General features: G+C 52.5%; 1 non-coding gene and 1 pseudogene across 1 annotated transcript; one reads left to right on the forward strand and one right to left on the reverse strand.

The window, feature by feature from the left end:
- Window positions 1-12,226, forward strand: part of LOC141996210 (butyrophilin subfamily 1 member A1-like) — a 660,168-nt pseudogene that overhangs the window by 166,824 nt on the left and 481,118 nt on the right.
- Window positions 280-361, reverse strand: TRNAS-CGA (transfer RNA serine (anticodon CGA)). The gene has a single exon. It is a non-coding gene; the product is annotated as a tRNA-Ser (tRNA).

A 12,226-nucleotide genomic window follows, 5' to 3' on the forward strand; every position in this document is an offset into this window, starting at 1 on the left:
AGCCTCCCCTGGCCTCTGATACGGGCTGCCCGTGCTCAGCTCCTTCCACGCGCTGGAGAGGAGCAGCACCCAGGGGTGGGGCTGAGCCGGGGGGCACTGGGTGAGGGGCAGAGGCCTCGGGAGCTGAGAGCGCAGGGACACAGCATGAGGCACCATCCCAGGCATCCCCATGAAAGGAGCAGAACAGGGTTTCCTTGGGGTGGGGAGTGTATGGAGAGCGTCCCAGGGTCGGTGGAGATGTATTGCCCTGGTGAGCAAGTGTGGCTAAAACACAGGCCTCGCTGTGAGCGGGATTTGAACCTGCGCAGGGAAACCCGATTGGATTTCGAGTCCAACGCCTTAACCTCTCGGCCATCACAGCTGTGAGTGACGTGACCCCCTCAGGCCCGAGAAACTGGTAAATAATCACAGTGCCCAGGCCTGAAGTCATCAGAAACACAGAATTCAAACAGGAAACCTGGCTCCCAAAGCGCAGGGGGATTTGGGGTTCTCATTGCTTAGCCATGTGGTTAAACATGAAACCAACCCCTTCCTGTGGGGCCTGTAATTGTTTAAAGATAGGGACATGGAGACAGGGAGAGGTTCACTGACCTGCAACTGGACCGAGATCAACTCCCCTCAAACCAGCTCATTCCTCACCGGTTTCTGAATGGTCATCACGTCATACAGACGTTTGCTCACTCCTGCCCTGGGCAGAAGAGAACCCCAGTGCCCTGGAGGTGAGAGGCCCGGACTGTGTCCCCGGAGTCCCGGGGCATCGTCCCTGCCCTGAGGCTGTGGCTGCACTGGGGAGTTTCTGTTTTGGGTGAGCAGGGGCCAGTGAGGCTCAAGCCAGCTCCGACGTCGGGGTCTGGGGAGGGTATGCTACTTCCACCCCCTGACTCACCTCAGCAGGCCACCCGCCTGTCTGGACTTGGGGGGCCTACCACCAAAAATTATAACTCAAAGGTGGGGGGGCGCTCAAAAAGTTTGAGGTGCAGGGAGGAGGTAGCTAGGGGCTGTGTCTGGGCAGAGGGTAGCTCAGGGTGCAGGGAGAGGGGTAGCTAGGGGCTGTGTCTGGGCAGAGGGTAGCTCAGGGTGCAGGGAGACTCCTAGGGGCTGTGCATAGGGGTGTGCAGGGGGGTAGCTCAGGGTGCAGGGAGGGGGGTAGCTAGGGGCTGTATCTGGGCAGAGGGTAGCTCAGGGTGCAGTGACGGGGGTAGCTAGGGGCTGTGTCTGGGCAGAGGGTAGCTCAGGGTGCAGGGAGGAGGTAGCTAGGGTCTGTGTGCTCTCAGGGCTCCCCTGCGGTCCCTGTACCCTGAGGGCTCTGCCAGCCACAAAGCAGCCGGGTCCCCCCGCCCAGGCAGCTCTTACCAGCTGCATGAGCAAAGGGGAGCAGCTTCAACCCCCTGCAGCAGCAGGAGATGAGGCAACGCTGCGGCTGCCTGCTCCATGGCACCAGTCAGAGCAGCAGCTGTCCCACGCTGCCGGACTCTGACTTCCCACCTCCGACCTAGCCAGGGGGTGGAGAGAGGAGGTGGTGGAGGGGGGGTGTGGAACTACCCCAGGACTGCCCTGCTCTTGCACTGTAGTTTGGGGGGGGGTGTAACACCCCTATGTTCCCCCAACTCTGCCCATGGGCGCAGGGCTTCTGTCCCTTGGGGAGCACCCGGGGCTCGGGGCTCCAGAATTCAGCCCTGCTGCTCCCGGCTTCAGCTCTGCGGGAGGTGCTGGGGTTCGGGCTTTGGATTTTAGCCACGGGGCCCTGCGGCCCCCCTGAAAGGGTTCATGGACCCCCAGTGGGCCACGAACCCCCTGTTGAGAACCGCTGGTCTAGAAATCATGATCTACGAGGAAAGGTTGAAAGAACTGGGTTCGTTTAGTCTGGAGAAGAGAAGACTGAGAGGGGACATGAGAACAGTTTTCAAGTACATAAAAGGTTGTTACAAGGAGGAGGGAGAAAAATTGTTCTTGTGAATCTCTGAGGACAGGACAAGAAGCAATGGGCTGAAATTGCAGCAAGGGAGGTTTAGGTTGGACGTTAGGAAAAACTTCCTGCCAGCATAGTTAAGCACTGGAACAAATTACCTAGGGAGGTTGTGGAATCTCTGTCATTGTAGGTTCTTAGCAGGATCGACAGTCACCGCTCAGGGATGGTCTAGATGAGGGGTAGTCAATTATTTTTTGTCAAGGTCCAAATTCTTCATCAATGTACAGTCAGGGGCCAGACTGCAGAGAAAATCATTTACAAAAATAATAATAACGATAATATGTAAATAAAAAGTTTCTGGGGTCTGTTCAAAAGCGTCTGGCAATCCGGATTTGGCCCGTGGTTCGCCTGTTGACAGCCCCTGGTCTAGATAATATAGGAGAATTACGGAGACCTCGGGAATGGAGGTTATTCGTAACTTTGCCCAAGCCGTTATGGGCTGCTCCTCAGGGCGGAGTGCTCGGAACGGGGGCTCACACTCTGCAGCGGCTGCCCGGCAAGTTTCTGATTCTAGCCCCCTGACTGCAAGGGTGATGCGTGAGGCACCCGGGGGCGCTTTGGCACCAGTGGGTGTGCAGTGCAGGCTGGGGCCCTTTCAAACGCAGCCGCTCCTCCAGAGCGCGGCAGGCGGGCAGGAGTTCGGGCTCCAGCAGCTGACGCTCTCGGCCAGGTTCCAGCAGCAGCTCAGGGAGCTTCTTTCCTGGACTGAGACTAAGGTTGCAGGCTTGTCCCCCTCCCAGCCAGAGGCGGGAAACGGCCCCTGTGGCTAGTGCAGACCCCAGCACTCCTTCTCGGGAGCTCACAGCTGTGCCTGTGAACCTCAGCGTCTTCACCTGTACGTGGCTGGCCTTCCGCGTGGCAAGTGGTGGGTGGGGTGGGGACAAGCAGCCCCGATGTGCCTAACTTGACGATGCAGTGCCGGCACAGCACGGTATTTGTTGGGTTTTTTTGTTTTTCGTCTCCGCTGCTGCCTGACTGCGTACTTCTGGGTCCACGTGGTGTCTGGTTGACGGGTCCGTCTGTAACTCTGGTGTTCGTATTTTTGAGGTTCTACTGTACTTAGTCCTGCCTTGAGTGCAGGGGACGGGACTAGGACGGTCCTTCCGGTTCTGTGATTCCATGGAAAGGACTAATGTGGGTTTTTTGATCTGACCTCCGGCATTACACCAACAATATGATTTTACCCAGTAATTCCCGGAGAATTCAAAGGATAAGAGAGAAGGATAAGGATAAGAGAACACAAAGGATCCACTGATCAAGTTCCAGATCTCAGCTGTATAGTGGTGTGCAGTGAGCCCCTGTGCAGCTGAGCTCCTTGGCAGTAGGAAGTATGCATCCCCTGTCAGTGCTCCTTAAATGCTACCCCACGCCTTTGCAGTCCAAGACTAGGTCTTTTAAGAAAGAATGCTCCACAGCCACCAAGAAGGGGCCAGGCTTTACCTGAGAGCTAGGTTCATACTGAAACCTGCCTCTGTCAGACATCTTTTACTTCCAAAATCTTCTACTGGACGATTTAGGCATATAAGCATCACTCCTGATCCCTTCCCAGAACCCCACCCCTGAATGCTACATGCACGTAAAGCAAATGTTGACAGATTATCTGTTTTGGTCAGGAGCCAGAAACATAGCTAATACTCTGACTCTGTGCAGCTCTCTCCAGAAAACCATGGCAAGAGAGTTTATTTGTAAATGGGAAGAAATAATCTGCATTTTTAAAGTTCTTTGGGACAGTGATAAAAGTCATTTTAGACATGCAAAGTATTATGAACTTGGCATTCTCACACTTAGATGCTTCTGTAGGCTGTACTCATTGCACACACTGAGGGCTCCTGGCTGTCCTCCATTCCCCTCCCCCCATGTGCCACCCTCCCATCCTCTCTATTTCACAGATTCCCTGCATCTGCTCACCCCTCTTTCATGTCACAGGCTCTGTCCCATGTTTCTTCATCTCCCCTAGGCTGGGGCTCTGTGTGCCCTCCGACCTTCCCCTACCACACAGAACTTCTGTATGCCTCCTCTCCCCAGGCCAGGGTCCCCTTTTCTCCCCACCATTATTTCTTTTCTTTCTGTCTGAGAGATAAGTCATTGGGGGTGTCACCATTTTAAAATTATTTTGGGAAGATGATTGTTCATCTTTGTAGTTGAGATTCCTCCAACATGGGAGTGACTGTTGAGTGTAGGACCTCTCTTCGTTCAGCCAGTTATTACTAGACAATGTTGCCTCCCCTAATTATCAAAGCTTTACTACTGGGTCACCTGTCTTTCTTGGCAGTAACATTCTAATTAATATTTACTCCATTTAACTGTATGGTGATTGCCCAACCACTGTCTAACTCTTGCTTTGGTATAACTCGATTAAAGGGATGATCAACAATTTATTTCTGAATACTCCCTTGAGCTTGATCATGCAGTCCTTTTGGGAGAGGGATGCAGAGATCCAGCTTTATAAACCAGACTTCTCTGTCTTTTATTCCTGTAACACTAGAAATAATTTTGTTTTTTAAACAGGAGAATAAACCCTCCCTCATTCAGACTGGTCCTGAAGCAACCCTGCAGACCCACCTCCTTGTATTTGAGGCCGAGAAATCCAGAAAAGAAAACCGTGTTGTGTGTTTAGAAATGACAAAGGAACTCTTCCCGAAGCCTACATACAAATGAACTTTTAAATTTGAGGAGACAGAATAAAAACTGGTCCCAGTTACCAGGGAAATCATGTCTTGTTTATACTAATCTGGAATATACATGGGGATGGGCACTACATAAAATCAAATTTTGCATACTACAAATCTGTAAAATGCAAAAGGTGTGTTTAATAGAATTTTCTATATCGTTTCATTAATTTTTTTGGCTAAAGAAAAAATATTAAAAATCATCAGTATTTTTTTCTGCCTTGGTTTCCTTTAAAGGACATGAAGCTTATTCTTACAGCAGCACTTCACTTAACCCTTAAGTGCACTCTGACCTGAGAAACCAGCAGTTAGGAGGTACAATGGCAAAGGTTTTGACAGCATGGAAGTGAGTTTAAATCAGCATTTCTCGCATGTGGCCACCAGGGGCTTTTTGTGCAGGCCTAACAGCCTCCTGGGCAGCGGTGGAGAGGCCAAAGCATCAGCCTCTCCCCTTCCCTCCCTGTTGCTCCTGCATGAGCCACCATGCCCCGCCTCTGGAGACAGGTGGGGCACAATGCTGCAGGAGCCAGGTGAGTTCTTGACTCACCTGTGGGGTGGGCAGGACACGTTGGGGCTTGGGCTTCAGCCCTGGGTGAGAACCTGGCCGCAGGGCTTCAGCTGCACGGCTCGAGCCCCGGGCTCTGACCCAGGCTCCGGCCACGTGTCCTTGGCCCTGGGTGCTAACCCCTGGCTGTGCAGCAACAAGTGCTGGCTCCGGGCTCTGGCACCGACCCCCAGCCCTAACCCCGCTCCCTAACCCCAGCCCCAGCCCCAGCCCCAGCCCCAGGGTGGTGGGTGTTGATCCACAGCTCCAGCTGCGCAGCAGCAGCCACCAACCCTGGGCTCCAGCCGCTCACTCTGGACCCTGGGGGTGCTGCCTCCCAGCTCCAGCCATATGGCAGCAGGGCTCACCATTCTCCCCGAAGCCTCCCCTAACCCCCATTTATCGCCCCCAGCCCCCACTGCCTTCCCTGGTTCCACCTCTATCCCCCCCATTGCCCCAGACCCTTGCTGCCTCCCTCTCCAAACCCGGGGCTTGCTGAGAAAAGCGAAACAAAGAAACATGCAAGTATCACTTTTCACAGCCTCCCAGGCAGCTAGTAAGTGTGCTGTGAAAAGTGATACTTGCATGTTTGTTAATATCACTTTTCACAAACTCCCAGCTAGCTACTAAGGGTGCTGCGAAAAGCAATATTCAACATACAAATATAATTTTTCATATTATTTTTGAGTCTGAAAAAACCCTACATAAATAAATTACAATGATTTGGACACGTGTATGTGCATATTTATTTGTTTTTCCTACAGTTAAGTATTTTAGGGAAAAGTGTCAGTGCGGCCACCAGCAAGAATTGGTGGTCACAGTCGGAGGCCACCAAAAAATGTGTTCTGAGAACCCCTGGTTTAAATGTACTAATAGGCCAAATCCAAACCAGCCATGTCTGCCTGAACCTTTTCAGGCAGGACTTCAGGTATCACCCAAAAGATCTTATTTTTCTTTCGTTCCATGTATGCATTTGCTCAGATTTTACTTCTCCATTAAAAATGGAACCAATTCCCAGCTGCCTGTCAAGTGAGAGCCGGCTGAGTTTCCATGGTTCTCCCTGCACCCTTATGGGTCTGGTGCCAAGGGAGCACCACATAGGCCTGCAGTGAATCTCAAGTGCCTCTAACTTGCCTAGCTCTTCTCAGCCATTTCTCTTGCTGTGAGCTGCCCTCCTTTTGAGCCCCACCAACTTCCTCACATGCAGGAACAGCAGCAGATTGCCATCTTGGAGCAACAGCTGAGGAAGGCGACTTTTCTGTCAGCACTAGAGTGGTCTATTGTATTGTGCTCTTCTTAAATAAGCAGGATACTGTGATCGTCCAGTGAGCGTGTCTCAGCTTTGTTACGTCAAGCGCTTTAAAAGGGGTGATGTGCTGCAGCGTGGGCTGAGAAAGATCTCATGTGCTCCCTATCATCAATTCTGAGATTTGCACTGATTGGCATTAAGGCTTTTGGGGTGATGGTTCTATGACTCAAACTCAGTGGCTTTGTTTGGTCTACCAGAGTCTGAGGTTGGTGATCTTCGGGCATGGTACAAGCCTTACCTAAGACATTTAAGCGAGTTACAATGCGGATGGAAGACGATAGAACGAATGATGTGCGAGTTCCTCCAAGTAACAGGGATAGCCGTCTGCCTCTGAACATAGCTCAATGTTTATTGTGCTTATCACGCTGGAATATGAATGGCTGCTATGGGTGGCTGATAATCTATGAACACCATGTAGTAATTCCTGGATTTTTAAATTATTGTTTTAGCTGGACGCATGTATAATGTTTGATCAAATACTGTTCAGGGAGAAAGGTATAAAAACATCCAAGTATTTGCTATGTTTAGAGTGGTCATGTTCTGTGGGATACCTTCTGGAAGAACAGTAGTGTGGTTAAGTAAATCGTGTCACATTCTGTGCTGCACCCCTGCACCGAAAAAAGGATTTTCTGCTGCTTACACTATTTGCAGCTTCATTGGGTGAAAATAAAGAAGCAACAGTGGCCAGGTCTGAGTGCCCCTCCTCTAACAAAAATCTTGAAATAGTTCACTGCAAAATTAAAAAACAACTGTGGCTTGTCTTAAGTAATGGTAAGGTGACGTTTAGAAGGAAGCCTACAGGTGCATCCTCACCTGTTCGTTGATCCAGCACAACTTCCTATACATTAGACTCTTACGGCAGTCAGTAACGCTCTCTCTACCTCCACAATAGAGCTATTTAGAAAACGGGAGTTTGTATTCAGTTTGTATGAATGCTGTAATCTGGAAGGCCCAGATCCACAAAGGTATTTTGCTGTAACGCAGTACCCGCTAAAATGCGGGATTTGGCATGGATCCCAAATCCCACATTCTCGTGAGGGTCCGGTGTAGTTTGAAAATCCTGAGGGAAACATGGGAGTTTAGTTGCAAGCCCTGCCCTGGCCCCTGTAGATTCTGTCTCTCATGACCCATTTGCCATGGCCATCCTGGGAATGGAAGTTTCAAAGCACCTGCCCCCACTCCCACTTTTATGCTTTGGGGTTTAGGTAACTTTCAACCTCTTAGGAGCACAGGCAAAATGAAAAGAAATTTTTTTTCCCTGGTAGCCCTGCTAGGCATCAGCCTCACTGCCGCACCCTGCTTGCTTTTCTGTTTCAATAGCTTTGTTGCTAGGGCAATGCCAACAAGTGCCACATGAGTACATAAAATCACTTGTCATTTTAAGGTAAGAATTAGTTTCCCCATTACATTGGTGTTCTGAGGATTTGGTATTATTTTATATATGTACGTTAAGGCTGTCAATCACAGTTATCTCACACGATTAACTCAAAAAAATCAATCGCGATTAATCACACTTATAACAATAGAAGACCAATTGAAATTTATTAAATTTTTTTGATACATTTTCAATACTGATTTCAATTACAACACAGAATACAAAGTGCAGAGTGCTCACTTTATATTATTATTTTTTATTACAAATATATGCCCTGTAAAAATGATAAAACGCAAGTAGTAGTATTTTTCAATTCACCTCATACAAGTACTGAAGTGCAAACTCTTTATTGTGAAAGTGTAACAAATGCAGCTGTTTTTTTTTTTTGGTTGCATAACTGCGCTCAAAAACAAAACAGTTTAAAACTTTAGCGCCTACCAGTCCACTCAGTCCTACTTCTTATTCTGCCAATCGCTAAGACAAAAGTTTGTTTACAACTGACGGGAGATACTGTTGCCTGCTTCTTATTTACAATGTCACCTGAAAGTGAGAACAGGCGTTCACATGGCACTTTTGTAGCCGGCGTTGCAAGATATGCCAGATATGCTAAACATTCGTATGCCCCTTCATGCTTCGGCCACCATTCCAGAGGACATACTTCCATGCTGATGATGCTCGTTAAAAAAATAATACATCAATTAAATTTGTGACTGTACTCCTTGGGGGGAGAATTGTAGGTCTCCTGCTCTATTTTACCTGCATTCTGCATATGTTTCATGTTATTGCAGTCTTGGATGATGACCCAGCACATATTCGTTTTAAGAACACTTTCACAGCAGATTTGACAAAACGCAAAGAAAGTACCAATGTGAGATTTCTAAAAACAGCGACAGCGCTCGGCCCAAGGTTTAAGAATCTGAAGTGCCATCCAAAGTCTGAGAGGGACGAGATGTGGAGCATGCTTTTAGAAGTCTTAAAAGAGCAACACTCCGATGCGGAAACTACAGAACCCAAACCACCAAAAGAGAAAATCAGCCTTCTGCTGGAGGCATCCGACTCAGATGATGAAAATGAACACGTGTCATCGGTCCGCACTGCTTTGGATCTTTATCGAGCAGAACCCGTCATCAGCACGGAGGCATATCCTCTGGAATGGTGGTTGAAGCATGAAGGGACATATGAATCTTTAGCGTACCTGGCATGTAAATAACTTGCAACACTAGCTACAGCAGTGCCATGCGAACTCCTGCTCTCACTTTCAGGTGACCTTGTAAACAAGAAGCGGCAGCATTATCTCCTGGAAATTGTAACTACCCTTGCTTGTCTGAGCGATTGGCTGACCAAGAAGTAGGACTGAGGGGACTTGTGGGCTCTAAAATTTTACACTGTTTTATTTTTGAATGTAGGGTTGCTGTTTTTTTACATAATTCTACATTTGTAAGTTCAACTTTTATGGGAAAGAGATTGCACTACAGTACGGGTATGAGGTGAGCTGAAAAACACAAATTTTTTGTTTTTACAGCGCAAATATTTGTAATCAAAAATAAATATAAAGTGAGGACTGTACACTTTGTATCGTGTTGTAATTGAAATTAATATACTGGAAGATGTAAGCATGCCACATATTTAAAGTAAATGGTATTCTAGAGTTGTACAACCGCGCGCTTAATGGTGATTTTTTTTAATCGCTTGACAGCCCCAGTGTGTGTGTGTGTGTGTGGGCACACACTATGAAATTTACTGGATTGGGTTGCAGGAATTGTTATTCTTGGCTATTAACTAGTTCAGGGAATCCTCAAATCTTGCGCTAATTGCCCGCGGTTTAAGAAATAGCCGCGAACTCCCGGTTCACAGGACGCGTGTGTGTGTGTGTGGGGGGGGTCTCTGTCTCAGGGTCTCTGTGGGTGTGAGGGGGTCTCTGTGGGGGGGTCTCTGTGGGGGGGGTCTCTGTCTCAGGGTCTCTGTGGGTGTGTGCGGGGGGGGTCTCTGTGGGGGGGGTCTCTGTGGGTGTGGGGGGGTCTCTCTGTGGGTCTCTGGGTGTGGGCGGGGGGGGTCGGGAATTCAAAGCCGCTGGTTTTATGCTGCGGCCCCCCCCGGCCCCGGCTCCGGCTCCCCCCGGCCCCCCCGCCAGCTCAGGGCGCCCCGGAGCCCGGCCCCGCTCGCGGCTACCTGCGCGGAGGGCGGCGCTGGAGGCCCGGCCGGGCTCCTCCCCCGGCTCCCGCGCACGCCGGCTGAACCGCCCCGGATCCGGCCTCACGGGCCGCCGCAGCGGGGTCGAGTCCCGCCGGCGCCAGACTCGCGAGCAGACCCGCGGCGGGGGGGGGCGGAGCCGGGCCCTGCGGGTGACCCGCCATGTCCCATCGGGCATTGCGGGGCGCACGCCGCGGCCGCGGCCCGACCCGGCCGTCCCGCGCTCCGGGCGAGGCCGCTCGGCGCCGGGCTCCCTGGCTCCGCCCCCCCCGCAGCCCCCCCCGCGAGCACCGGGCGCCCGCCGCCGGCCGCGGAGCGGACTCGCCTGGGTGGCCGCAGGCCCTGGGGTGCCGGGGGGACTTCCGGTCGCTGCCCCCGGGTCTGTGAACGCGCGGACCGGGGCCCGGACCCCGCCGGACCCCCCGGCCCGGGCCCGCCGGAGGCCTCGCGACGCCCGCGGGCGGGGGGGCGCGGCAGGTCTCCCGGGGCGGGCGGGCTGCCGGGGGCGGGCGGGCCCGTCCGTCGGGGCCGCGGGTCTCCCGCTCCGCCGGGCTGGGCCGGGCCGGGAAAAGCCTCGGGCGTCGGGCCGCCCTGACGCCGGCCGGGCCCGTCCCGGGCGGGGCCGCGGCTCCCCGGCTCCCGGGCTCCCGGCCGGGGTCCCCTGCGCACCCCGCGGCGCGGCCTGAGGCGGCCGGGCCGGGGCCGGCCCGGGAGGCGATGCCGCGCCCCCGCCTGGGCCGCTGGCGCCCGCCGAGACGGGGCAGGGCGGCCCGCCCCAGGGAGCCGGCCGGGGCCCAGCCGCGGGCAGAGCCGGGTGGGTCGGAGGGGCGGGCTGCTGGCGGCGGGGAGCCGGCCCGGCTCGGGGGACAGCGGGCTCCGGGGCTGGCCCAGCCGGACCTGCCCGTCCCCGTGGTCACTGGGCCCTGGCCGCGCCCTGCTCCGGACAGGCGGGGACCGGGGGAGCCGGTTACTTCTTATTCCGGTCCCGATTTCTTGGTCGGGGCATCATCAAGGTCCAGACTTCAGAGAAAACAATAAACACCAATAACAATCCTGATCAGAATAAAACAATAAAAAGATTTCAGGGTCTGCTGGAAAGCAGCTGGTGGCCCAGATTTGGCCCACGGTCTGCCTGTTGACTGCCCCTGTAATAACCCCCCCTGCTCTCACAATGCTGGTTGAGAGTCACTCCAGGGTAAGGAAGTGGGGGTACATGGCTCCCTGGGGGCCTACAAGTCTCCCTTGGGTGTCCCACTCAGGTGGACTTGCTGACGTGAAGCAGGGGTGCTGAAGGCTCTGGGATTCAGAGTCAGGAGACGGTGAAGTCAGGTGACTTTCCTCACTGGAAAAAGTGTGACCTTAAGGGGTTGCCACACTAAAGAGCTCCTCCCAGGGACCGTTCAAGAGCACCAGACCTATGGCAGGGAAACCGCCTGGAGAAGGGGATTTTCCAAAGGGCTGAAGCAGGTTTGGCAAGTCCATAGGAGTTAGGTGCTTTGGAGGTTCCCACCAGACACCTAAATACCATTGAAATTGTGGCCCAAGGTGCTTAAACACTAGGGCCCTGATGCTCAGCTGGTGTCAGTCAGGGAGGCTGAGAATCCGTGATAACGTCTCCTGTTAACCAGGAGCATCAGCCCCTGCGCTCAGATAGCAGGGAGAGAGCAGGAGACAGCACTGGGCGCACAGATTCATGATTGAATTATCTGCTCTCCTGAAATCTTCCCCTTTGGGCTCTGCTCTGAGCAGCCAGGGAAGCTGGGACCCCAAGGGCTCTCCCAGGATCTGGGCCCCTCTGGGCTGGGCAGTCACAGTGCTCTGAATGGTTTCAGAGTAACAGCCGTGTTAGTCTGTATTCGCAGAAAGAAAAGGAGTACTTGTGGCACCTTAGAGACTAACCAATTTATTTGAGCATAAGCTTTCGTGAGTTACAGCTCACTTCATCGGATGCATGCTGTGGAAAGTGTAGAAGATCTTTTTATATACACACAAAAAGCATGAAAAAATACCTCCTCCCACCCCACTCTCCTGCTGGTAATAGCTTATCTAAAGTGACCACTCTCCTTACAATGTGTATGATAATCAAGGTGGGCCATTTCCAGGACAAATCCAGGGTTTAACAAGAACGTCTGAGGGGAGGGGGGGGTTAGGAAAAAACAAGGGGAAATAG

Source organism: Natator depressus, chromosome 11 (assembly GCF_965152275.1).
Source record: "Natator depressus isolate rNatDep1 chromosome 11, rNatDep2.hap1, whole genome shotgun sequence".
In the NCBI taxonomy this organism is placed as follows: Eukaryota; Metazoa; Chordata; order Testudines; family Cheloniidae; genus Natator; species Natator depressus.